This window comes from Rhinatrema bivittatum, unplaced genomic scaffold (assembly GCF_901001135.1).
Source record: "Rhinatrema bivittatum unplaced genomic scaffold, aRhiBiv1.1, whole genome shotgun sequence".
Taxonomy (NCBI): domain Eukaryota; kingdom Metazoa; phylum Chordata; class Amphibia; order Gymnophiona; family Rhinatrematidae; genus Rhinatrema; species Rhinatrema bivittatum.
Window position 1 is genome coordinate 24,250 of NW_021820262.1, and position 23,041 is coordinate 47,290.

At 47.7% G+C, this 23,041-nt stretch overlaps 1 long non-coding RNA gene across 1 annotated transcript; it reads left to right on the plus strand.

The window, feature by feature from the left end:
* The first annotated feature begins 1,541 nt into the window (after nt 1-1,541).
* Nucleotides 1,542-23,041, plus strand: LOC115081302. Its single transcript, XR_003853775.1, has 2 exons — nt 1,542-1,602; nt 22,432-23,041. It is a non-coding gene; the product is annotated as an uncharacterized LOC115081302 (long non-coding RNA).

A 23,041-nucleotide genomic window follows, 5' to 3' on the forward strand; every position in this document is an offset into this window, starting at 1 on the left:
TCTTGTACAGTTCTCAGGTCTCTATTTCTGCTCTACCCTGGCAAATCTGTTACGAGCGCGCGCGGGCGCAGTCATCTCGGGCGGGTGGTGAGCCCTTGGGCCACGGCAGGACCCCAGGAGGAGCCCAAGGCCACACCGTGGGAGGTGAGCTGAGCAGGCATGGTGAGCCAGGCAGGCAGGAACAGAAGCAGGAAGTCCGGCCCTCAGCCGGACCGGCATGCCCATGGTAGCCAACACGGGGAAGTTGACTAATGAACGGTCCTCCGACTGTTCCCGGCCCTTTCGGACCTGCCGCAGGGAACGGCAATGGGCAGCAGGCCGGACAGAGGCGAGGGCAGACAGAGTCCTTATACAGAAGACGTCAGACGGGGCAGAAGCAGGCTGAAGCAGACGAAGACATCAGGACAAGGGCTGAAGCGAGACACAGGAAAGGCCCAGGCGAGCAGGAACTCCGATGCTGGGATACTCACATCCGAAGCCCCCTCGGCTGGCAGAAGCTCAAGAGCCCGTGGGACGAATCCCTCCTGTTGGCCACTCCAGGGCCCAATAGGACAGAAGGCTCAGGAACCAGGTCAAGGCAGAGACAGGTAGACATCCGGACAAGGGCTGAAGCAGACACTGAAGACAAGGCTGGACGGGAACATTGCACTGTCCATCAGGGCGCCCTACTCAGCCCACCCGTGGGACTGAGTCGCGGACCACCCTGTCCCAGACGCGCCCTACACAGCCTAGGAAGGCTGGTCGCGGACCACGCTGAGAAGGAGGGCGCGGGGAAGACCCAGGCGAACAGGAACTCCGATGCTGGGATACTCACATCCAAAGCCCTTTCGGCTGGCAGGAACAGGAGCAGACAACAGGCACACGTCAAGGCAGACATCAGGAAACATAGAGGACCTGGACCGGCAAGGTTACAGACAACTGTAATGCACAGATCCCAGGCCAAAGACAAGCAGGAGTCGGAGTCACGGACCGGAGTCAAGGCAGGCTGAAGACAAGCAGGAGTCAGAGTCACGGACCGGAGTCAAGGCAGGCTGAAGACAAGCAGGAGTCGGAGTCACGGACAGGAGTCAAGGCATGCTGACGACAAGCAGGAGTCGTAGTCACGGAGGACCTGGATCGGGAGAGGCCACAGGCAACTGTGTAACTCAATCCGAAGGCCGAAGACAAGCAGGAGTCGGAGTCACGGACCGGAGTCAAGGCAGGCTGAAGACAAGCAGGAGTCGGAGTCACGGACCAGAGTCAAGGCAGGCTGACGACAAGCAGGCGTCGTAGTCACGGAGGACCTGGATCGGGAGAGACCACAGGCAACTGTGTAACCCAATCCGAAGGCAAAGACACAGTGAACCGAAAGTCCTTAAATACTGGAGGTAGAAGGCAACTCCCTGGGAGGAGCTTGCCAGGACCGCCCACCGCTGGTCCTATAACTAGGGTAGAGAGCTGCGGGCCAGCCCCTAGGGAAGGGCGTCGCCCAACAGGAAGTCCAAACACTGAGGCTGCAAGCCACCGGCATGCCTCAGGAGCAGCTAGGCCTCTCAGGCCCTGGAGCAAGTCCTGGATGATGCGCAGGCGAGGCCCTGGCTTCAGAGCGGCCTCTGGAGGAAGGTAAGAGACCTCCTGCAGCGCAGCAGCAGGGGGGATCGCAACAAAATCAAGCAGACTTTTTGCTGTCTTTCTTTTTATTAAGAATAAAGTTGGATTTTTTTATCCTCTGGCATGCCTCTATGAAGCCAAAGACCATGCCACGCAATCACAGTTACATATATTTTCTGTGCTTGGATGGATTGTCTTTGTTCTTTCAGTTGGCAGAAAAGATGAAGCTTATCAGAAGAACATAGGGGCATTAACAACAATGAAATTAAATAATTCACATTAGTGTTAATCAATACCTCATCTCACATAAACTTTCTTTTTTCCCCTTACTGGTATTTTATGTAACAAATAAGAACTTCTATAGGTACTATAAGTGTTTGTAAAAATGCTTTTACCTTTCTCCCTCAATCAAGTTTAACTTTAAAATGATCACTCACAGAGTTTAGAATCCTCTGAAGGTACATATATTAGTTTGAAAGGATGGTAAACTCAGCCTCTTGTTCTTTCAAACAGTCTCCTAGTTTTTACTTCTCAAGTCCTGTTCTCAGCTCTGGATTTTCTAGATTATATAAGTAATCTTCCTACATGGTATTTTCTAAGTACTTCATATAACTTTGTTGTAATCTGCCCAGCACAGTTTTCTGTTATGGGCGTAATACATTTTTTAAAATAAATAGTTTCCTTTGCAGGATCTTCAAAGGCATCCTGATTCATCCTTAACTCAGGTAAAAAATAATCTCTGTACTGCCTAATGAATTCTGGACAGAAACAATTGGCTCTTCTTTCACAGCAAGCTCATGTGACTGTAGTCTGTGTGTCAAGATGTCCAAGAGCCATTGTAGAGACATTGAGGATCCTGGAGCAATGTCTCCAACAAGGATGTTCTCAGTTTCTTGATGGTTAACCTGCTTCCTTAACTTTAAGTAAAATTAACAAGCTGTCCGATGTCTCTGCTCCACCCACCATACCTCGTGGGTGACTCCCTTCAGGGTTGATGGAAGGCTAGCTGCTGCCACGTCTCCAGGCTGACCTCCTCCGGCGTTCCTGGCCCGGCTCGATGCTGCAAGCCACCATGTTGACCAGATGCTTAAGGGTGCGCGCGCGCACAGCCCGACTGATGTACCAGTGTTGGCGCAAACCTCAGGGGCGTTCCCCTGAGATGACGTCACCAACTCCAGATATTTAAGGTCTCCGTTTTTGCTAACAAGCCGAGTTAGCAAGGGATTGGTTACCTAGCTTCCTCCTGGTTGCTGCGGATGGGATTTGCTCTCCGCAACCCTAGCTACTCTGCCTCCTCGGACTTTACTAGAGGTACCCGCTCCTCGGGGGCCTCGCTCTCTCTTTTTCTTTGCAGGTCGCAGTCCGGAACCAGTACTCGCTCCTCGAGGGCCCACGTCCCAGACTTGCTCCTGAACACCACTTCTGCTAAGAAGTCATCACTGCTTACAACATTGTGAGTTTCCATCTATCTCTCAGAGCTTTCCCTGGGACCAGGTACTCACTCCTCGAGGGCCTAATGTATACCATCTCCTGGGCTGCCTTAAGAGACTATTGTGTGAGTGTTACCATCAAGGACTTGTTCCAGTACTCTGCTTATACTGCCTACTCACTGTCTTAGTTTCTCTACAGCTCAGCCACCCTGGGATCACTGTTCCAGTATCTGAGGGACTACAGCCCAGCCGGGTGCTTCCAGCTCACTACTGCCACCTCTGGTGGTTTGATATATTGCTTCTAAGAAGTCTTTGTTGTCTAACATCAGTGAGTTGTATCTATCTCTCAGAGTGTTCCCTGGAAGCAGGTACTTGCTCCTCGAGGGCCTAATACATACCAACTCCTGGGCTACCTTAAGAGACTATGGTGTGAGTGTTACCATCAAGGACTTGTTCCAGAACTCTGCATATACTACCTACTCACTGTCTTAGTTTCTCTACAGCTCAGCCACCCTGGGATTGCTGTTCCAATGCCTGAGGGACTACAGCCCAGCCGGGCGCCTCCAGCTCATTACTGCCACCTCTGGTGGTTTACCATACTGTCTAATAAAAGAACTAGTGTGTGTCTGTCTCCTACACTAAGCCTGACCAGCGGTCCCTCTCGGGATTCTCCCCGAGGGCGTGGTCACCTGCCACTGGTCCAAGGATCCACCTACAACTATTCTAAATAACTACAGATTGCTAATACCAGCTTTAACAAGAGAGCTTTCTGACAGATTGCTAACTCCCAGCTTTCTCTACAGAGCTTTGACATCAGATTGCTATCTCCTCACGGAGATCACAGCAGATTCACATCAGATTGCTAACTCCATGGATCTAGCTTGTCTCCAAGATTCCGGCTTGTCTCCTAGGTTCCAGTTTAACTCTATGGATCTGGCTTGACTACTTGATTCTGGCTTGATTCCAGGGTTCCAGTTTATCTACATGATTCCGGCTTGTTTCCAGGGTTCTTGCTAACTCCATGGATCCGGCTTGTGTCCAGGGTTCCACTTAACTCCAAGGATCCGGTTTGTGTCCAAAGTTCCGGCTTGACTCCAGAGTTCGGGTAACTACATGGATCCAGCACAACTCAATGCCTTGCAGGCTATACCGGGCTTGGCTCAGCACATTGTGGAACAACAGGACACCTTGGAAAAACTTACTTCAGCTTTTCATCAGCTACACACACAGAAAGTTCAAAGTACTGCTTCTAACCATGAAAGTCAGTTACAGGAGGTAACTTTAAAGACTGCTGTACCACTGGCGGCTCCTATCCGCTTCTCTGGAGAAATACAGAAGACCCGGGGCTTTTTAAACCAGTGCTGCATGCACTTTACCTTACAACCATCTTTATTTCCTACTGCTCTCTCCAAGACTACCTACATCCTTTCTTACTTGGATGGTAGGGCCTTGTCTTGGGCATCTACTTTGTGGGAGCACAAGGACCCTATTTTGCAGGACATAGAAGGATTTATGGACTTATTTAAATCCGTTTTTGATGACCCTGCTCGAAATTCTGTAGCCGGTTTTGCTTTGGTGGATTTGAAGCAAGGCAACAGATCATTGGCTGAATTTGCCATAGAGTTTAAAACTCTTGCGGCGGAACTTTGCTGGGACCCCAAATGTCTCAAGACTCTCTTTTGCAGAGGCCTGGATACCCGTTTAAAAGACAAGCTGGCTGCTCGTGAAACACCTGACTCGCTGGATGAATTAGTAGCCTTGGCTACTCGGATCGATCATCGGCTCCAGGACAAGGTGAAGTAACTCCGGTTCAGGATGTTATCTGGGTTGAATCAGGCTAGCTCTTTACCTGCACCTCGAAAGGTTCCAGTAATTTCTGCTGCTGATAAAGATGAACCTATGCAACTTAGTCGTGGACATTTGACTTCTAAAGAGAGAAGATTTCGGAAGAAGCGCGGCCTCTGCATGTATTGCGGTCAGCCTGACTATGATGTCTCTACATGCTCTATTCGTCTGGGAAACGGATGGGCCTAAGTCCTGCAGGAGGACTGTTCTTGGGCCTTACCGCATCTTCTCCTCCGCATTCTCTCCCAGTCTCTTTGACCTGCAGACCAGGTTCGGTTTGGACTCCTGCCCTGGTGGACTCAGGGAAAGGAGGCAACTTTACTCCTCAAGCTCTAGTGGAATATCTGAAGAGTCCTCTCACCAATTCAGAAGATCCACTATTGCACTACAACTTGAAGTGGGCTTTGGATGTTTCACAACACCGCCACTTCTATTGAAGAACGCTATGACGTCCACAGCAGCCCTTTCCATTGCTGCTGATATTCATAAGCCTTCAACGTTCACCCTGGCTTGAAGGTGCTCAACATCATTACCATATTCATGGATCCTATACCTTAGAGTATCTATTTTATGCTCTTTTTCATTTGGAGGATGTGCATGATGAGCCACAGCACATATTAAGATACTCTTGGTAACTACCCAGTCCGTATCCACTGGCAACATCATCAATTCTCATCCAGCTATATGTACTGGACTGTCATCTTTGAAGTGGTTTTTGGACGTTCTCAACATCGCCACTTCCACTGAAGTTTTAGTGACGTCCCCAGCAACTTAACCACTGCTGATGAATTCCATAGACTGTGGCTTCAGATCAAGGACATGCTCATTTTAGCGAGTGACCATGCTAAGAAGTACTACTATGCGCTCCTTGCGCAGGCTTCAGTCTTCAAGCCAGGAGACAAGGTCTGGTTGTCAACCATGCACCTCTGATTCATCTATTCTCCTTTCGGATTGCTCCTCGCTACGTGGGTCCATTCCCAGTCCTTCATCGTATTGGCAAAGTCACCTACTGTCTGAAGCTACTACTTGGTCAATTTCCATATCGCATTCTATGTTTCATCTGAAACCGCTCATACTCAGCGAATTGTCTTCAAAATTTCAAGATCCACCCGTCATCTATGCAGAAGAAGACTTGAGATCTAAATCAAGAGATACTGGATGTTCGTAACAGAGGCAAGATTTTTGAATACCTTCTAAGATGGGAAGGGTTCGGCCCCGAAGTACACACTTGGGAGCCTCAGACCATTATCATGGATAAGTGATGCTTCGTTGATTCCATCTCACGCATCTTTCAAAACTTAACCTGGTACCCAAAGAGGAGACCGCCCTTTGAAGGGGGGTACTGTTATGTCCGTCGCTGTCCAACATCTTTGCTCCGCCCACCATACCTTGTTGGTGACTCCCTTCGGGGTTGATGGAAGGCTAGCTGCTGTGGCATCTCCAGGCCATCCTCCTCCGGCGTTCCCAGACTGGCTCAATGCTGCAAGCCACCATGTTGACCAGATGCCTAAGGGCGTGCGCGCATGGCCTGACTGATGTATCAGCCTTGGCGCAAACCTCAGGGGCGTCCCCCTGAGATGACGTCACCAGCTCCAGACATTTAAGGTCTCAGGTTTTGCTAACAAGACGAGTTAGCAAGGGATTGGTTACCTAGCTTCCTCCTGGTCACTGCAGATGGGATTTGCTCTCCGCAACCCTAGCTACTCTGCCTCCTCGGACTTCACTAGAGGTACCCGCTCCTCGGGGGCCTCGCTCTCTCTTTTTCTTTGCAGGTCGCAGTCCGGAACCGGTACTCGCTTCTCAAGGGCCCATGTCCCGGACTTGCTCCTGAATACCACTTCTGCTAAGAAGTTATCGATGCTTACAACATTGTGAGTTTCCATCTATCTCTCGGAGCTTTCCCTGGGTACAGGTACTCACTCCTCGAGGGCCTAATGTTTACCATCTCCTGGGCTGCCTTAAGAGACTATTGTGTGAGTGTTACCATCAAGGACTTGTTCCAGAACTCTGCATATACTGCCTACTCACTGTCTTAGTTTCTCTATAGCTCAGCCACCCTGGGATTGCTGTTCCAGTATCTGAGGGACTACAGCCCAGCCGGGCATTCCAGCTCATTACTGCCACCTCTGGTGATTTACTATATTGTCTAATGAAAGAACTAATGTGTGTCTGTCTTCTACACTAAGCCTGACCAGCGGTCCCTCTCGGGATTCCCCCCGAGGGTGTGATCATCTGCCACTGGTCCAAGGATCCACCTACAACTATTCTAAATAATTACAGATTGCTAATACGAGCTTTAACAACAGAGCTTTCTGACAGATTGCTAACTCCCAGTTTTCCCTACAGAGCTTTGACATCAGATTGCTATCTCCTCACGGAGATCACAGCAGATTCACATCAATAAACTCACTCTGTCAATCTTCTGCAATCTTAGTATGTCCTTTTGCCTCTCTTTTGGGATACATAAAAAAATATGACTATATTCCAGCTAGAAATGCATTTAAAAGAAATGTGTATCCCTAACTTTTATTGACAGGAATGAACCTCACTTATAAGTCTCAGGGTATGCGGGATATGATTTCAGTCTGTCAAATTTACTGTTTGCGTCATGCCAGAGAGAGCTTCCTTCAGGAGTTCATGGGATGTAACCTGTACAAGTAACATAAGAACATAAGAACTTGCCATACTGGGTCAGACCAAGGGTCCATCAAGCCCAGCATCCTGTTTCCAACAGAGGCCAAACCAGGCCACAAGAACCTGGCAATTACCCAAAGTACACTTGAATGTTCTTTTTTATCAGGATGGTGGTACGAAGAAGATTGGAACTATTTCTCTGTATCTTTCTGCCACCTCTTTTCTTATCTCTGATTGCATCTCTTGGCACTTAATGATCTCTCCCCATAAGTAACACAGTAGTTGTTTTGTACTGATGCTTCTATCAGCAATGCTGTTCTTGTGTTTTTCTCCTTTACCACAATATCCGGTTTTCTTGCATCCAGCTTTTCATCAGTGATGACAACTTTTCATTCTCTGCAATTCTCTCTGGGTTGTGATCTTAGTGTTGCTCTGGTCTGGTAATGCTTATAGAGATTACACAGTTCCTAGTGGCTTAGGCCTGCCGCTGTATTATTTAATATGATGGCTCTTCTCCCTGTAAGACACAGCACCTGATGCACTGGCCAGTGATGTACGTAAAATAAATGAACCTCTAGACATGCTATTATTGGAATTCAAAGTTATTTCATTTTTTTTTTTTACTAAAGTTTTAATCTTTGCATAGTGCATTGGTGAGAAATCTGGGATTGATGTACCGCATTCAGTTTTTCTGATGCAGGATTGAATAATAGAAAAACTTACACACATCTCACTGTCAGTTTTCAAATATTCTTTGACTTCATTGGTTTTAAGGGTTGAAAATGTGGCCTCACATAAATGTGATGTAAAAAAACGGCATTACAATATCTAAATCCTTATTTCAGATTGCTAGGTTATTTGTCAGAGAAATCCAGAATGAATCAATAGAGCAGTCAAGTAACATTGATTTTAACTTGCTATCTGAAGATTCTTCAATTAACTCGTCCTTTTGTACAGAGGTTAAGTTTGATGCTGTGTTGATACTGTGTTCACCAGATGCTCCAAACGGTGAAACCAGCCACTCTATTCCAGTGGGTGAAACAGATGGGAAGTATTTTTTCAACCCCTCCTGAACAGCTGACGAGTAAATCGTAGATCAACATTTGTCAAATGAACTTTATCTGGTTTCCAACTGAGCAGCAGCATTCACTGCAGATGGAAACCTGGACAGCTCATTGGTTTCTACTGCTGATAGCCACATCACAGTCTTTTTGGAAAAATTATTCATTTTATCATAAGAACATAAGAAATTGCCATGCTGGGTCAGACCAAGGGTCCATCAAGCCCAGCATCCTGTTTCCAACAGAGGCCAAACCAGGCCACAAGAACCTGGCAATTACCCAAACACTAAGAAGATCCCATGCTACTGATGCAATTAATAGCAGTGGCTATTCCCTAAGTAAACTTGATTAATGGACTTCTCCTCCAAGAACTTATCCAATCCTTTTTTAAACCCAGCTACACTAACTGCACTAACCACATCCTCTGGCAACAAATTCCAGAGCTTTATTGTGTGTTGAGTGAAAAAGAACTTTCTCCGATTAGTTTTAAATGTGCTACTTGCTAACTTCATGGAGTGCCCCCTAGTCCTTCTATTATTTGAAAGTGTAAATAACCGAGTCACATCTCCTCGTTTAAGACCTCTCATGATCTTAAAGACCTCTATCATATCCCCCCTCAGCCGTCTCTTCTCCAACCTGAACAGCCCTAACCTCTTCAGCCTTTCCTCATAGGGGAGCTGTTCCATCCCCTTTATCATTTTGGTCGCCCGTCTCTGTACCTTCTCCATCACAACAATATATTTTTTAGATGCGGCGACCAGAATTGTACACAGTATTCAAGGTGTGGTCTCACCATGGAGCGATATAGAGGCATTATGACATTTTCCGTTTATTAACCATTCCCTTTCTAATAATTCCTAACATTCTGTTTGCTTTTTTGACTGCTGCAGCACACTGAGCTGACGATTTTAAAGTATTATCCACTATGATGCCTAGATCTTTTTCCTGGGTGGTAGCTCCTAATATGGAACCTAACATTGTGTAACTACAGCAAGGGTTATTTTTCCCTATATGCAACACCTTGCACTTATCCACATTAAATTTCATCTGCCATTTGGATGCCCAATCTTCCAGTCTTGCAAGGTCCTCCTGTAATGTATCACAATCCGCTTGTGATTTAACTACTCTGAATAATTTTGTGTCATCTGCAAATTTGATCACCTCACTCGCTGTATTCCTTTCCAGATCATTTATAAATATATTGAAAAGCACCGGTCCAAGTACAGATCCCTGAGGCACTCCACTGTTTACCCTTTTCCACTGAGAAAATTGACCATTTAATCCTACTCTCTGTTTCCTGTCTTCATTCATGAAGATTAAATTTTCACTTTGGCCCTGCATACTGGCATCCAAGGAATTGAGCTTGTGGAAAACATCAGCAAAGCAGGGCAGCTCGGCACACCACAGTCTGTCCTTAAATGTATCTAACACTTGGGTGTTTCTCTTTGAAATATTGGAATAGATCAGCTTGATTTCAGTAGGCAGCAGCAGCAGCAGCAGCGTTTGGTGTTCTGCACTCCTGTCTTCACACAGTATCTCATTTCATCGGGTGAGCTGATTATGTCGGTGACTATCTTAGGAACCTCTCAGAGTTTGTCTCCATCGTTGCTTTGCACCGTAAGTGCTTCCTGATGTGTGCTGTAATCAGAGTGGGGATTTTTTTTTTTGTGAGCCTGAGGAAGCCTTTGATTTTTCCTGTCCTGGCTGCTGCACCATCTGAGCAAACAGGAACACAGATTGTTTTTCTAAAAGTGACTCTTTACTGCAGCCAAAATATGGGCACCAATTGCTCTTGTCTGTTGCTCAATAATTTCAGAGCCTTCCATGAATCCTACAAAGGAGATTGGCTGAGCTTTGCCACTCACAGCGCTGCTTGCATCTGATTGCAAGGCAAACGTTTTCCATCCCTGCAGCTTCACGGTGGCGTTATTTTCGGTCTCCTCGGACATTTTGGTGATTCTTCGATGGACCGTCTTTTGACAAGGGCACCTTTGAGACGTCCTCCGCTGCCGCACAACCAGGCATCAGCTGAACGATCTCTTTGCATGCTGGTAAAATCACTTCCTCCCTGATACTATGGGGGTTCAGTTTTAAAAACGTTGCTGAAAGATGGCAGCGTGACCTGGGGCTCGCCGGGGCTGCTCTCTTACCTTCCGTCTCTTTCCATCGGTTACCTGGACGATGCCACCTGGAAGGAAAGATAAAGTTCGTGTCTGTCCCTCTTAGACAGCAGCCTTCGTGTCCAGAATGGACTGCGGTGTAAAAAACGCCGTCACGGTCGCAGGGGAGGAAGTGGCTGAATCACCGGGCAAAGAAACATTCTGAGTGCCCTGAGTCTCCGAACCCCACCCCATGCTGATTCCAGCGGGCTGTGTGCGGCGCCAGAAGATGAAGTCATCATCGGTGCTTCCGCGCTGGAAGGAGCCCGCGCTACGCTGGCGTTTGGAGGAGTTTCTGCCATTTCGGAGGAATCAGAGCATGAATTGAGGGGAAAATCCCAGCCTATTGCTAGGTCAGGTGAGATTGGTTCCACCTCTGCTGCCCCCACGCTGGCTTTCTTGTGTTATGACCGTTGGTCGCAGGTGGCTGCGACCGATTCAAGTCACGTCGTGTGCTGCTCAGCTCTCCTCTCCGGGCCTGCTCGCGGCTGGGGCTAGCCGCTGCCGCTGCACTCCTCCGAGCTCCCAGGGCTCCTCACGGCGGTCGGGACACTGCCGCTGCCACCCACGCCAACTCCGGGACTTCCTAGGCGCGCGCGCACCACTGAGCCTTCCTTTGAAGGCCCAAGAGCGGGAACCTCAGGGGCATCCCCGACTCATGACATCACTAGGTTGGGATTCTTAAGCACCGCCTTCGCCCCTGGCTAGCTGACTTGGCAACGAGTTCCTTCACTACTGGTGCTTGCTCCTGTCTCCTTGGCCCTGTGGTTCCTGTATCGGATCTACCTGAGACTCTGAACTCTGGTTCTGGTACCCGCTCCTAGGGGTGTGCATTTGTTTTCGCCGTATTGGCGATCCGCAACATATATTGCACTATTCATAGTATTCGTGGGGGAAGCGAAACGTATTGCGATTCCCCACAAATACACAAATCTTCGCCGAATTATACGGCTACCTAAATAAAAATTTAAACAAACTCCCCACCCTCCTGAACCCCCCCAAGACTTACCAAACCTCCCTGGTGGTTCAGTGGGGGGTCCGGGAGCCATCCCCTGCACTCACACCCTCGGTGCCGGTTTCATCATGGCGCCGATAGCCTTTGCCACAGGGGCTACCGGTGCCATTGGTCAGCCCCCGTCACATGGCCATCGGCGCTATCTTGTGCTCCTACCATGTGACAGGGGCTGACCAATGGCACCGGTAGCCCCAGGGACTTTTGGCCAGCTTGGGGGGGCCTCCTGACCCCCACAAGACTTGCCAAAAGTCCAACGGGGGTCCCGGAGCGACCTCCTGCACTCTGGCCATCTGATGCCAGTACTCAAAATGGCGCTGATAGCCTTTGCCCATACTATGTCACAGGGGCTACCAGTGCCATTGGTCAGCCCCTGTCACATGGTAGGAGCACAAGATAGCGCCGATGGCCATGTGACGGGGGCTGACCAATGGCACCGGTAGCCCCTGTGGCAAAGGCTATCGGCGCCATGATGAAACCGGCACCGAGGGTGTGAGTGCAGGGGATGGCTCCCGGACTCCCCGCTGGACCACCAGGGAGGTTTGGTAAGTCTTGGGGGGGTTCAGGAGGGTGGGGGGGGGTTGTAGTTAATTTTAATTTTAGCTGGGACACTAATAGAAATCGCCCTATTAACGCATCAGGGCGTCATACGGCCGAATGCAACGAATCTGCTCCCCGATGAATCCGAATCACGAATGCAATGTATGGCGTCCCTCTGCACATCCCTACCCGCTCCTCGGGGGCCTGCTTGCGCTCTCTCCCTGCTCCTTGGCTAGCCCTGCGCCTTCCAGAGTTCCTGCCTGCCGGCCTCCCTGTTCCTCGGGGTTGTCCCTCGGAACTGCCTTACTGCTTTGGAGAATCGACTCCGCGCTTCCTCGGGACAGTGCCTACGCCAGTGACTGTACCTGCACTACCCTGCTCCTTGGGGCACAGCCTACGTTCTGCACCAGTGACTGTACCTGTGCTTCCTCGCTCCTCGGGACAGCGCCTACTTGCTGCATAAGTGACTGTACTCGGCGCCTCCCCGCTCCTCGGGGTAGTGCCTTTGTCTCTCTACCAGAGATTCCTTCGGGCGCAGCCCTGCTTCTCGGGGTTGCTGACGTCACTACTACGGAAGATTCAACTTGGGCTTCCCGGCTCTGCGGGACAGCCTGCATCATCACACCAGAGCCTCTCTCGCTACGCAGCTCTGCCCCTTGGGATAGTCTCTGCTGCGGACCTCCAGGAGTTCCCGTCTCACGCTCCCTGCTCCTCGGGGCCTGCCTAGAACTCTCTCTCAGAGGTCCCTGCATCTCCAGTTCAGCCTAAATATACTGTGGGTTCTCTGTGAACTGTGTCCCTTACCCTGCTCCTCGGGATCTCCCACGGTACTCTCTCTACTAGCTCCTGTGATCACGTGGCTGTGACGCAGGACACTCTATTCCTCTACTCACTGCTGTATCCCCTGCTACCGCTGACCTCCCCTCCTGACAGTGAGGACCTGTGGGGCTCCTCCCCACAGTTGGTATCAACCCTCACCTCGGGCCAGGGGCCCACGAGCCTACAAATCCTAACATCTTGCAGAGCTATGGCATTGGGTTTCCCTCCTTCTCTGCAGCTGGGACCTCCAAAGACGCAGTGGTGACGACGTTGGATTCTTTGTGGGACTTGATCTCTGTTCATGGGAATCTAATAGCCAACTGCTCTTCAAAAATTGCTTTGCTGTTTCAAAAATGTGAGTTTTCAAACACATGGTGAGCAATTAAAAGAACATAAAAACAGAGTGACTAAGCTAGAAAGCGAGGAGCAGGGCCTTCGGTCTGGTAATTCTACTATGGCGTAAGAACAGGGGGGATCCCTTTCCAGGGGTATTGAGAAGTCTTAATCTACGCCTGCTTAATTTCCCTCAGGTGGCTGGCGAGACTCCTCATATCACACCTACAAGTGTCCTATTGAAACTCTACAGATGTCTGAAGAGACTATTCCTGCATTTAATAAAATGCATTTCCTTCCATCTACCCTGATGCTCCCTTTGACATATTTTCTTGAAAGTTGTAATGTAGACGTTTCTGAGCGTTTAACTCTTTTGGGTTTCATTTGTCTCAGAATTTGATCTGAGTCGTTGTGAAATTATATTTTTGAAATTTGAATGGTCCGAGAGAATATTCCCTGCGTTAGCCAGGGCCAGCTAGGAAAGGAGGAAGCGTTTCCTCGCTATGAGATCAGAAGCCTTGGCACTAGCAGTCTCCGTTTTATTAAGGTACCATGGACGTGTATCATTAAGTATTATCAAGATTGCTACGTTTCTTTGCCCCTGATCAGTTAATTTTCTTTTTTAGGTTCCAGGAATGTGAATCCCAGTCTGAGCTACCTGGAGATGCAGGATGTATTGTGCTATTCCCGGTTTCTCCCATTTATTCCTGTCACTTATGGAATAGATGTTGAGGAGGGATTATTTGTATTTTACTTTCTCGTAGATTGAGTTCTTATTATGTTTTGTTTCTGATTTGTACCCCTTAACGTGTTTCTACAAAGCTTATTTCTAACTTCGTAATTTGTAAACTCTATAAATAAATTGTAAAAAAATAAAAGCACAGTTCATGCTAAAAAGCCCAGATAAGCAAGTATTGGGGCCACCCTCGAGCAACGCATATTGTAAAAGCCGGACATTATGTGTGCACGAGTAAAATAAAGGGGTGGAGCATGGGCGGGGCCATCAGTTATGCACGTAAATCTGCATTTTAAAACCGGAGGCCGCAGCGCGCGACTGCTTGTGAGCCGCGTGTGTTTACTGCTGCTCCTGACGAGATGTAAGTCTGCAGAAACCTTGTTTTAGTCCAACAGGGTGAGGGGTGCAGGTCAACTGGGGTGTGTGTGTGTGTGTGCAGGATGAAGAACCAGAGCGGTCTGGATGACCTCCAGATTCACCGGGCAAACTGGTGAACCAAGTGGAAAAACTGGGAATGTCCCTCGTGCGAGCGTGTTTTAAAATCCGCTAACCCCTGCGCATTAAAGCCAACAATTTCCTAAGGAAGATATGCAAATTACTTTTGCTCAGATAACGGCTTAAAATTAGGAGCACACTTGCGCCCACTAGGCATATTTGAAACCTTACGTGCGTAAATGCACGCATGATCTAAAATTACAGCACAGGTCAGCTCACACAGCCATGCACGAGTGTATGGGCACCCGCGCAGCACAGGTCTGCTCGCACAGCCATGCATGAGTGTATGGGCACCCGCGCAACACAGGTCTGCTCGCACAGCCATGCACGAGTGTATGGGCACCCGCGCAGCACAGGTCTGCTCGCACAGCCATGCAGGAGTGTATGGGCACCTGCGCAGCACAGGTCTGCTCGCACAGCCATGCAGGAGTGTATGGGCACCCGCGCAGCACAGGTCTGCTCGCACAGCCATGCACGAGTGTATGGGCACCCACGCAGCACAGGTCTGCTCGCACAGCCATGCAGGAATGTATGGGCACCCGCGCAGCACAGGTCTGCTCGCACAGCCATGCACGAGAGTATGGGCACCTGCGCAGTATTAAAATTACTGTACCTGTGGGTCCTTTTTGTCAGCCATTCATTCTGAGGCCAAGAGAGCTTTCTCAGATGCCTTGAAACATTTTTCCATCATTTTCAAGGATTTTTGTAATCAAGAAAAGAAGGTGACGAGCCTAATCTACCGAGGTCTGCCCATCAGGTCCACGGTTTTGCTCTAAATGCCTCTTATGTTTGTTTGGTACCATTCACTGATTTCACAATTCACACCGCACGTAAGATTCTTTGCCCGCCTATGTAAAACTCCTCACTGGCACTTTGCCAGTTTTTTTGATTTGGTATCTGTGACAGTCACGCTGGCACTGACACTCAGGTCTCATGTAACCAGGGCTGGATAAGCTGGGCAGTCGCTCGGAGCACCACCAGCACCCCCCATCCCATGGTGGCATGGCTGCAGAGAGGCCTGGGGAAGGGTTGCTTTTTGCACTAGAGCTGGCCCTGCACCAGACCCGGCACTACTGCTGCCTGTGCTAACCGTGCAATTACCCAGCAGGGCAGGATCAGGAGCAGGGAGAGGCCCGTGTTGTCACTGGTGGACCTGATCCCACCGGCACCGGAACAACTTTGCTTTTTCTGCCACCGATGGATCGGGTCCACCAGCGGCAGCAGAAAAAGCAGGAGGCAGTTTCATAGCGAGAGGGGGCAGGGGTGGGTGTTACTTTTATGCTGGTGGAACTCATCCCATCACGGCCCAAAGAAAAGGTTATGTCCAGGTGCCCTTCCTCTTTCCTGCTTATCATTGCTGGAGCCGCATGGGCAGGATGGAGGCCACAGAGGATCCCATCGAGAAGAGGAGGCCTGGTAGCAGGACCACTGAGGATCTCACCTCACAGTGCCCGAGAAGATCAGGGCTGAGGCGGAGCCTATCCCGTAGTGACCCACGAAGAGGAGGCCCAGACGTGAGAGTGAAACTGAGGCCCTATAGAGTGTGTCTGTGTATGAGAGTGAGTTGAGAGATTGTTTGTGTGAGAGTGAGTTGATGGACTGTGTGTAGGAGTGAGAACCTGTATGATCAGAGAGACAGCATGTGACAGCCTCTGTGTGTGTGTTTGTGTGTGTGAGATAGCATGTGAGATTGAGAGTGTGTGTTTATGAGACAGCATGTGAGAGTGAGAAAGCCTGTGTGTTTGTGTAAACCAGCATGTGAGAGTGAGAGATCCTGTGTATGTGAGAGAGAGACAGTGTGTATGAATGAGAGAGAGCATTTGAGAGTGAGAGCTGTGTGTGTGAGACAGTATGTGGGTGTGAGAAAGCCTGTGTGTTTGTGTGAACCAGCATGTGAGAGTGAGACATCCTGTGTGTGAGAGAGAGACAGCATGTGAGAGTGAGAGATCCTGTGTATGTGAGAGACATAGAAACATAGAAACATAGAAACATAGAAATGACGGCAGAAGAAGACCAAATGGCCCATCCAGTCTGCCCAGCAAGCTTCCCTCATTTCTTCTCCCATACTTATCTGTTTCTCTTAGCTCTTGGTTCTAATTCCCTTCCACCCCCGCCATTAATGTAGAGAGCGGTGATGGAGCTGCATCCAAGTGAAATATCTAGCTTGATTAGTTAGAGGTAGTAGGGGTAGTAACCGCCGCAATAAGCAAGCTACACCCATGCTTATTTGTTTTTACCCAGATTATGTTATACAGCCCTTATTGGTTGTTTATCTTCTCCCCTGCCGTTGAAGCAGGGAGCTATGCTGGATATGCGTGAGGTATCAGTTTTTTTCTTCTCCCCTGCCGTTGAAGCAGAGAGCTATGCTGGATATGCATCGAAAGTGAAGTATCAGGCACATTTGGTTTGGGGTAGTAACCGCCGTAACAAGCCAGCTACTCCCCGCTTTGTGAGTGTGAATCCTTTTTTCTTCTCCCCTGCCGTTGAAGTTATGCTGGATATGCGTGAAGTATCAGTTTTTCTTTTCCCCTGCCGTTGAAGCAGAGAGCTATGCTGGAAATTTGTGATGTATCAGTCTTTCTCCCATGCCGTTGAAGCAGAGAGCCATGCTGGATATGCGTCGAGAGTGAAGTATCAGGTACATTTGGTTTGGGGTAGTAACCGCCGTAACAAGCCAGCTACTCCCCGCTTTGTGAGTGCGAACCCTTTTTTCTTCTCCCCTGCCGTTTAAGCAGAGAGCTCTGCTGGATGTGTGAAGTAAACAGTTTTTTCTTTTCCCCTGCTGTTGAAGCAGAGAACTATGCTGGATATGCATTGAAAGTGAAGTATAAGAATGGAGTGATCAAGCTAGTTGAAAGGCATCAGGAATAGAGGAAGGTGGAGGTAGTAATTTGGATATTTGGTTTGGGGTAGTAACCGCCGTAACAAGCCAGCTACTCCCGTCTTTGTGAGTGCAAATCCTTTTTTCCACATTTCCTCTTGCTGTTGAAGCTTAGAGTGATGTTGGAGTCACAGTAACCATGTGTATGTTTATTGAATAAGGGTATTGTCTCCAGGCTGTGTATGAATGAGAGAGAGCATTTGAGAGCGAGAGCTGTGTGTGTGAGTCAGTATGTGGGTGTGAGAGCCTGTGCCTGTGTATATGTGTGAGAGAGACAGTGTTTGAGAATGAGAGCCTGAATGTGGGTGTGTGAGAGAGAGAGAGTGTGTGAGAATGAGAACCTGAGTGTGTGTGAGTGAAAGAGAGATAGCTTGTGAGAATGAGAGCCTGAGAGTGTGTTTGAGGGAAGAAAAGAAGAAGATAGGTGGATAAAGAAAAAACAAAAAAAAGGGGACCCTGTAAAAGGAATTGGCAAAAGACCAAGAAAGGGAAGGTGGGGGAAAAAAAGCCTGTGACCAACTGATTAGAAAACAAAGATCACACAGCAAAGGTAAAAAAAAATAAATTGTTTTTGAATTTTTAGCGATAGGCATATGTTATCTTTGGGAATGTGCAAGAGTAGCACTTTCTCTATGCCGATCTTGCAATGTATGAGATCAACATGGAGGAACTGGAAGCCCCGCAAATTTTTAATACCACAGGGCCTGCACAGAGGAGGCAGCAGAATGGGCCTCCCTGGTAGCCATGTGGCAGCAGTGACAGCGGCAGCAGAGGAACAAGAGAGGCTCCGAGGCTGCTGAGAAAAGAAAGAGAGGGGGTCTGCCTTCAGTGTGGGCATGTGTATGAATGGGAGCTGTGTGTGTGTGTGTGTGTGTGTGAGAATGAGTGCTCTGTGTGTGTGTGTGTGTATGAATGGGAGCTGTGTGTGTGAGTGTGTGGATGTGTGTGATTGAGAGAATGAGTGCTGTGTGTGTGTGTGTGTGTGTATGAATGGGAGCTGTGTGTGTGAGTGTGTGGATGTGTGTGATTGAGAGAATGAGTGCTGTGTGTGTGTGTGTGTGTGTGTGTATGAATGGGAGCTGTGTGTGTGAGTGTGTGGATGTGTGTGATTGAGAGAATGAGTGCTGTGTGTGTGTGTGTGTGTGTGTGTGTGAGAATGAGAGCTGTGTGGATGTGTGTGATTGTGAGAATGAGTGCTCTGTGTGTGTGTGTGTATGAATGGGAGCTATGTGTGTGTGTGAGTTTGAGAATGAGTGCTGTGGGTGTGTGTGTGTATGAATGGGAGCTGAGTGTGTGAGTGTGTGGATGTGTGTGTGTGTGTGTGTGTGTGTGTGAGAATGAGAGCTGTGTGTGTGTGAGTGTGTGTGTGTGTGTGTGTGAGAATGGGTGTTGCAGGTGGATTCCAACCTGCCAGCAGCTGAAATGAAGATGAGGGACTGGGGATGCTGGTATCTCCCAACCAGAGAAAGCTGGAGACGCCTGCAGGTTTGTCTGAGAGGGAGCGTATGTGTGTATCAGCTTGTACATGTGTGTGTATATAAGAAAGAGAGGAGAAAGTTTGTGCATCCCTCTTCCACTAATCCATGACAATCTCGTGGTGACTAGAAATCAAAAGCTCCCAGGTATGGAGAGCGTGAATTTTTAAAATCATTTTTAGTTTGTGTTATTTGCTGTGTCTGCTGTTTTGAAACATTTTATTGGTGTTTGGGACATTTAAAAAAAACTTTTATATGGGTTTTTAATTATTTGATCTTTTATTCATCAGCTTCTTTTTGAAATAATATTATTAGTATGTTTTTAGTATTATGATTATGTATTTATTTTATTTCTTGATTTTATTGTTTGATGTTTGAGGAATGGTGATGGTTCTGCTTTTTCATTGTTGCACTGCATAGAGTGTCTGGCTCCTTGCGCTTTCCATTTCAGTTTTTGTCTAAACATTTGTATTTCTTCTTTATGGTTGCTCTATTCTGTATTTGGTGAAGGTAGGTTTATGTTCTGAATGTGTCACTGAGGTGAGGGGTTCTCCTAATAGGAAGTGTATTGGTGTTTTAAGGCTTTCGGAGGGTTAAGCCCACACCCAGCACACATCACAATAGGCCTGATACCCTATGGGTTCCAGGTGTATGTTTTGCAGGGATTTCTGGTCGGCATCACAGCAGTGCAAGTAAATATAATGTAAGGGATATTTTTACCTCAGAATACTGTACTTGCATAATTCTCATGCATAAATATATAAATGCAGAACTCTGTAACTGTGTGTGTGGAATGGAGCGGGGGGTGTTGTGCAAGGCTATAAGGATCACTCAGGGCACTTAATACCCTTGCACCAGCCATGGGTTCGAGGGGGGGGGGGGGTGGTGTCAGTTTTTAGTTTGTATCACCGGAGGGAGCTGGGCCTGGGACAGAGAATGAATGAACGGGAGGGAGGGGGCAGCACAGGGCAGCAGAAAAGCTACCACCGGCCCTGCCCTGCATGTAACTGCGCTACTCATGCTCAGTTCTTCAAGTCTGGCTTTCTTTTTAATTAAAAATATATCCACGGGTAAAGCTGTAAAATCTAAGAGAATGGAAACAACTAATATCAAAAAACAAAGGAGGAAATAAAATATTGAATTGCTTCACAAGCAACTGCTAGGGAGGAAGCCCTCACCTGAGATTACTGCGCACACTGTGCTCGGCCCCTTCCTCCCGGCTGGAGAAGGGAGGCGTCCTGGGGTTAACACTCAGCAGGCTCCCAAGATCTGCAATAAGGCGCACATTTACACCTCCTCATTGCAGCACGTAACTTGTGAGGTTAAGTTATATGCACGCTTTTTAACCTAAAACGTCTGTGCGTAAATCCCAACTCTGCCCCCTCAAAATCCTGATCTTTTCTGTGCATAACACTATATACAAAATCGGGTTATACGTGCCTAAATAAGTTGTACAGAATATTTTATTAACAAATGTTTAAAGTGCATATATTAATTTAAAAAAAATGTAATATGCGCACATACAAAACAAGATGAAAATGCAAACATTCCCAACTCTAGGCCACAGTTTCAGGGGACACGTACCCACATACCAGTATTAAAAACACATGGGGCAGATTTTAAAACCTGCGCAAACAAATCTATGCCCAATTTTATAACACGCGTGTGCAGCCGCGTGCATGTTATAAAATCCAAGGTCGGTGTGCACAGGGGGGTGCACAATTGTGCAACCTGTGCACGCCGAGCCATGCAGCCTGCCTCCATTCCTTCCCAGGCCACTCCGAAATCGGAGCGGCCTCAGAGGGAACTTTCCTTCCACCCCCCCCCCCGCACCTTCCCCTCCCTAACCCACCCCCCAGCCCTACCTAGAACCCCCCCTTACCTTTGTTGAAGAAGTTACGCCTGCCTCCTGGCAGGCCAGCGGCCGGTCCGCGATCCCGAGCACAGCGGCAAATGGCCACTGTGCCTGGAGGCTCAGGCCACGCCCCACCCTGCCCCCCACCCCGGACCACCCACGCCCCGCCCCTTTTTGCAAGCCCCGGGGCTTACGCGTGTCACCAAGCCTATGCAAAATAGGCTCGGCACACACGGGGGTGTGTGTGTGTGTGTGTGCGTGTGTGTGTGTGTGTGTGTGTGTTATGTGTGTGTGTGTGCGTGTGTGTGTGTAAGGGTTACGCGTGTAACCTTTTAAAATCTGCCCCATAATAAGTGCACACAATGTCAAAAACCCAGGTGATGCCGTGTGCAAAGAGGCCCCTATCCTTGCCATTCAAAAGAGGAGCTGGCTTAGAGAGCTTGTGATTTCCTCTGCTGTGATTCCTGAATCAGAGCGGTCACTCTTGGAACATTACAAAAACTCAACATTAACATTTCAATGTGCATTTAAGGGTCATTTTACAGGTAAAACCTGGCAAGTAACTTATGCTATCGTTTGCCCATGTGATCTGATTTGTATTGGTCAAACGAAGCACCCGGTGGGGGTCAGGTTTAGGGAACACCTTAGCTGTATTGGAAGTAAACAGGACCACGGGATCAGATTAGCACACGGTCAGTCTGATCTCAACAGATACACCACAGTCATGGTGGGGATATTTCTAGGCCATGTACGGAGGGAGCAGAGGTTTATTGATGAATGGAATACTCTTCAGTCCATCTGGTTTACACCTGGAGATTGAATGGCCAGTGCTGTTATGAACTGGTTTCGGTTCTTTACCATCTATCTTTGCTTTACCTTGAGTATTCGTTTGCAGCGGCAAAGCTTTTGCTCAACACATATAAGTTTTACACACTTCCTTCAGTGACGTTTGTCACGGTATTAGGAGGTTGAAACCTAAGATTTGCTCTGATTGGGCCATGGACTTTGCAATGCGCAGCTGCGCCCTTTTTTGGACAGCTTGCTGCTACGTTGCCAAGGGTGAGCAGGGAGATTCACATTGACTACTAGAGTGACTTTTTTTTTTTATTATATCTGAATTTAGATCTGTTTTGGGATAATTTGGCTAACTCATGTATAATGTTTGCAATTTCCATGGATGCAATGAAAAGCAGAAGCAGTGTTGAGTTCCCGTTTTAACAAAAGAAAAATTATGCAGCTGTAACTTCTATATGAGTTTGTATAGATTTTCCTGATGTTCCAACCTTTCAAGCACATCGATTTAAGATATTTATAAGGTAATATAAGGATTTTTACGATTCCCCTCTTGGATGTCTTTTGAGAGTGCATTATTATTAACTCGACCCATTTATTTGATTGTAGAAGTTGCTGTGGGACTCAAACTCACCACAGTAAATGCACATTTTTAACTCACTTTTTGTTATTTGTTCATTAGGTAATATTTTTCACCTCGATATTAAGGTTTGTATTTAAACATACATTACATTTTCTTCAATAGAATAATCTTCTGTACATTATTTTTTGTAGAATCAACAACTTTTAATCTGATGTTTCCCAACAGCGTGTTACAAACATTGGACTTGTGCTACCTCATATCTGCTCTTGATTGATTTACATTCATCCCCAGAGGAAGCCTAATCAAGATGAAAGAGACTTTTTGTTTTTTGTGGGAACTCATCTGACACATATCTACAAACAGCTAAAGAATACAACGTGACCACAGCTTTAATAGATTCCACATCAGCATATGTACTCCTATCAACAGGAGAACTTGTCAAGGACGTCCACATTTCCCTCATCTTGTTAATTCATGCTTTTATAACCAGCTCCATCACTTTTGGATACAGGCTTGCTAATTCTTTAGGACATTGTTTAGAACATTGCAAAACTGTACTAAAGTAATACAACGTTTCACTGTGTACGATACATTGTAACATATCTATGGTAACTTTGTCCTTGCGGTTAATACATCAGTTAGCTAGTGTTGCTTTGTGTGCGAATATTTATATGACAACGGTCCTTATAAGTATTGATGTCATATCTACTGCATGCAATTTCATTGTATCCTCATTGCACTTTCACTTTGTAAGATTTTAGAGTTTCTTTGTAATTGCTTATTAAAGTTGTTTATAATTTA